Source organism: Erythrolamprus reginae, chromosome Z (assembly GCF_031021105.1).
Source record: "Erythrolamprus reginae isolate rEryReg1 chromosome Z, rEryReg1.hap1, whole genome shotgun sequence".
NCBI lineage: Eukaryota > Metazoa > Chordata > Lepidosauria > Squamata > Dipsadidae > Erythrolamprus > Erythrolamprus reginae.
In genome coordinates this window covers 152,082,042-152,087,505 of record NC_091963.1, presented here as the reverse complement: position 1 = coordinate 152,087,505, position 5,464 = coordinate 152,082,042, and positions in this window count along the sequence as shown.

Here is a 5,464-nt window from a genome sequence, read left to right as displayed (position 1 = left end):
CTGGAAGTTTGTTCCAAGCATCTACTGCTCTTTCAGTCAAATAATATTTTCTCATGTGGCTTCTGATTTTTCCCCCAACTAACTTCAGATTGTGTCCCCTTGTTCTTGTGTTCACTTTCCTATTAAAAACACTTCCCTCCTGAGCCTTATTTAACCCTTTAACATATTTAAATGTTTCGATCATGTCCCCCCTTTTCCTTCTGTCCTCCAGATTATACAGATTGAGTTCATGAAGTCTTTCCTGATACGTTTTATACTTAAGACCTTCCACCATTCTTGTAGCCCATCTTTGGACCCGTTCCCTTTTATCCATATCTTTTTGTAGCTGAGGTCTCCAGAACTGAACACAGTACTCCAAATGTGGTCTCACCAGCGCTCTATATAGCGGGATCACAATCTCCCTCTTCCTGCTTGTTATACCTCTAGCTATGCAGCCAAGCATCCTACCTGCTTTCCCTACCGCCTGACTGCACTGTTCCCCCATTTTGAGACTGTCAGAAATCACTACCCCTAAATCCTTCTCTTCTGAAGTTTTTCCTAACACAGAACTGCCAAGAGAGGACTATATATGCAGTATATATGTCTAAATGCCATTTCTTGTCTTTGGGGGGGGGGGAAATCAATTATTTTCTACCTGTTCTGTGTACTGGACTGTACCTGTAAGAGTCTATCATTGGCCCAGGCTGCAACTGTTGGCCAGGAAGGGGTGGACGGGGGCTTCCAGGCCGGCTCTTGGGCAATCAGCCACGCTCTGCAGAACCGGGGCCACCCGAGGCCACGCAGAAGGGCCCCCCTCCCTCCCTGCAAGGCTGGCGTCCGGCCACACCGCGGCTGAGCCGAGCTTGGCCAAGCACCAGCTGGCTGGCACCTGCAGGAAGAAAGAGGCTGGAGCAGCCGAGTGGGGGGGGGGAGGGAGGGAGAGGGAGGTGGGGGGGAGGTGGTCAGCATGGAGCCCTTTGGCCATCGCCCACCATCAGGGCACGATCCGGGCAACGGAAGCTTTGGTGGGTTTGTGGTGCTTTTGCAGGCACCCCTTGTCTTTCCCTGCACACCCCCCCCCCCCCGATTTTGAATGCGTGTCGGCCTTCTCTGCAAAGGCTTAGCAGCCCCCCCCCCCCGCAATTCTGGATTCTTTGTTTGGGGGTGGGTAATTTCTCCTCCCCCCCCCCAGCCACCCTTCTCCTGGGGCGGTGGACTAGAAGACAATGCGATGCTATTCTATTCTCTATTAACTCTATAATTCTCTATATTTTATTATTCATTTTATTCTGTTCTAATTCTGAATTCTATCCCATTCCCTATTAATTTTATTCTATTCTCTTTTCTAAATTTTATCATTCTATTCTCATTCTATTCTATGCTATGCTATACTATGTAGTGCTATGCTATGCAATTCTCTATTCTATTCTAACTGTTTATATTTTATTATTCATTCTGTTCCAGCTTTGAATTCTAACCTATTCTCTATTAATTTTTTTGTATTCTATTCTATAAATTTTATCATTCCATGCTATGCTATTCTAATTCTTTTCTTATTCTATTCTATTTTCTATTTTATTCTGTTCTATTATTATTCTTTATTCCTATTCTATTCGCTATTCTATTCTGTTTTCTATTTTCTATTTTCCACTATTTACTATTTTCCATTATTTTCTATTTATTTTTTCTATTTTCTATTTATTTTCTATTTTATTCTGTTCTATTATTATTATCTGAGTAAATCTGAATAAATCTGAGTCTGATCGAACACTTGTAAGAGTTCACATGAAGACCTACAAAGTGGCGCTCAAGGCGGCAAGATGTGCGTATCATGCTGCCTTGATTGCATCAGCGGAATCCCGCCGGCTGCTCTGTTTTATTTATTATTTCTTTATTATTTATTATTTATTACTTAGATTTGTATGCCGCCCCTCTCCGAAGACTCGGGGCGGCTCACAACACGTGGAAACAAATCATAAATAATCTGACAATTTAAAATATTTAAAGATTTAAGAAAGACCCCATATACTAACAGACATACACACAAGCATACCATATATAAATTAAACATGCCCAGGGGGAGATGTTTCAGTTCCCCCATGCCTGATGTTTAGGGTGACCCGCTCCCTTCTTAACCAATTGGATAAGAGTTGACTGACGAGTCAGTCAAGGTGACTGGGGCCCGTCCTTGTCCATCTGTCTGGGAAGAGTTTGACCTGGTGACACCTGATGAAGTGGACAAGGCCATTGGAGCTGTGAGTTCCACCACCTGTTTACTGGATCCGTGTCCCTCCTGGCTGGTTTTGGCCAGCAGGGAGGTGATACGGAGCTGGGTCCAGGAGATTGTCAGGTTCGCCTGGACCGGGACTCACTGCTCACAATCACTCATGTCCTCATAACCTTGAGGTTCGACTACTGCAATGCTCTCTACATGGGACTACCTTTGAAGAGTGTTCGGAAACTATAAATCATGCAGAACGTGGCCGTGCAAGCTGTCATGGGTCTTCCCAGATACACCCAAGTTTCATCAACCACAGCCTGCATTGGTTGCCGATTGGTTTCCGGACACAATTCAAAGTGTTGGTGATGACCTATAAGGCCCTACATGGCATCGGACCAGATTACTTACGGGACCGCCTTCTGCCACACGAATCCCAGCGGCTGATCAGGTCCCACAGAGTTGGTCTTCTACAGGTCCCATCAACTAGACAATATTGTCTGGCTGGGCCTAGGAGAAGAGCCTTCTCTGTAGCAGCCCTGGCCCTCTGGAGTCAGCTCCCTCCGGAGATTTGGACTGCCCCCGCCCTCCCCGCCTTTCGCAAGAGCCTTAAGACCTATCTATGTCATCAGGCATGGGGCAACCAGCATAGGCCCCTCCACCTTCTGACCTTTAAAGGTTATGTGTGGGTATGATTGTAGTATTGAGTGTTGGTTGTGTATGACTGTCTGTTTTTAGAATAATGGGTTTTAGCCATAGTTTTAATTATTAGATTTGTATTATATTGGGTTATTGTTGTTGTGAGCTGCCCTGAGTCTCTGGAGAGGAGCAGCACACAAGTCTAATACATTGTTATTATTATTTTTATTATTGTTGTTTTGTTGTTCTTATTATGTTGTATATATCTATATTTATATTTCTACTATTTCTATAGTCTCTATTTCTCTTCTCTTCTCATTTCTATGTCATTCCATTTTTTAGAATAGAATAGAATAGAATTTTATTGGCCAAGTGTGATTGGACACACAAGGAATTTGTATTTGGTACAGATGCTCTCAGTGTCCATAAAAGAAAAAGAGACATTTGTCAAGAATCATGAGGTACAACCCTTAATGATGGTCATAGGGGTCAAATAAGCAAAGAGGAAACAATCAATATTAATGAAAATCTTAGGATAGAAGCAACAAGTGACAGTCATACAGTCCTAAGTGTGAGGAAATGGGTGAAAGGAATGATGAGGAAAACTAGTAGAAATAGAAGTGCAGACTTAGTAAAAAGTCTGACAGTGTTGAGGGAATTATTTGTTTAGCAGAGTGATGGCGTTCGGGAAAAAACTGTTCTTGTGTCTAGTTGTCTTGGTGTGCAGGGCTCTGTAGCGACGTTTTGAGGGTAGGAGTTGAAACAGTTTGTGTCCAGGATGCGAGGGGTCAGTGTTCTGCCGGTGTGTCTCAACCGCCCGTAATGACAAGGTAATTAGTCCAGGAAGACACACATCACACGATAAAAGGAAAACCCAAAAGTTTTTATAAACAGAAAAACAGAAACAGCTCCCTTTTTAAGGGTCAAAGGGATTTTCTGGTACACACAAGGCACAGGTTAAATGCAATCCAATTGCTCACCCAATAACTGGGAAATTGAGTCCAATTCTAAAGTCCTGCAGCGCGAAGAAGGACCAGCTGTTGGTCCCTTGAAGATGCTGCTGACGCCGCCTCCGCCTCCGTTTGTGTAAATCGGAATACTGTACAGTACAGTATTCTGACTTACACGGAAATTCAGCTTATAACGCCTTGTAGGAACGGATTGATGTCATAAGTCAGGGACTACCTGTAGTTCCTTTTTGCTGCTCTGATCTCCCTTGTTAATATATTTCTGGCCTGATTGTACAGCATTCTATCACCTTTTCTGTAGGCTTCCTCTTTGGAATGACGTAACTGCTTGAGTTTGGCTGTGAACCAAGGTTTATTGTTACTGTATATTGGTTGGTACACATAGGTCTTCACAGAAGCTGACATATGATGTTACAGTATCTGTTTTTCTCTTGGTTTTGGTGATGATTAGTGGTAGTGAGTCCTTCAGGATTGGGTGGCCTAGAGGTCAAAATAAATAAATACATACATACATACATACATACATACATACATACATACATACATACATACATACCGGTACATACATACCTATAATGAAATGATTCTCTGCATTTCAAGCACAAAGACATTGTAGTAGTCTTCAGCTGTGTTGCAGCCAGAGAATAACGTTTGCCAATCAAGAGGTGAGAAGTCAGCATCTATGATATCATAGTTGGCTTTTTAAAAAAATAGTAATTGGTTATACTTTCATTGTGGTCGTTTTTGGATGTGTATTGAGACAAAAGTCAATCATGCTACATAAACACACAAACAGCTGAGTCTAGTATTGTTTGTTACTAGCTGTTCAAGCCCTGAATGGTGCAGGCACCTGTGTGCACACACACACACACACACACACACACAGAGAGAGAGACACTGCCCATCGTCTGGGGATTACGGGCAGCCCAATCTGCCTTGTGGAAGCAGCTGGTGATGGACAGCTGCCGTAGGCCTGGGGGTGGGGCGGGATTAAGGATGGAGAACCAGTTATGGGGCTGGCAGAATGGGGTGGGGGGTGTCAGGAGGTTTTGGGGGGGGGAGTGACAATTAGGAGAAAAAGTCAGCCTTCTCTCTCCCCCCCTTCATTCCGGTACTCCCGGCTAGAGGGAAGAAGCCTCCTCTATGGCCCTTCCCGACAGTCCTCGACTTAATGACCACACATTTAGTGACCGTTCAAAGTTACCATGTGTTCTGTCTGGGTGCCCCCAGACTTCAACACCAACTGGAAAAAGCAGCCAGACACGCTGGTAAAAGCAAAAGCACTTTATAGTTTGAAAAATAAACACAGAGAAAAACCTGTTCTTCCCAACAGGCAGGCTATGAGACTTCACAGCAGAGTCCTGATGGCCAGACAATACAGCAGACTTCTTGCTGGCACACCCACCACTGTAGAGAATAAGACCCACACCTTTCCCCCCCAAGGTTTCAGTATTCAAAGTCACAAACCAGAATTCCAAGACGCCAAAGATCACAGCCAGGTCCCAGGACTCCCAAAGATAATACTCCACAAGCCAGGAAGGGTGGGTCTGCCTTTTCAGCCTTTCCAGAGAGCACCACACCCAAACCCAGCTGTTGCCTCTTTAGTGCTGAAAGTACCTGGCTAATTGTCCCCTTCGTTGTGTTGCTCTTCTCTGCCGGA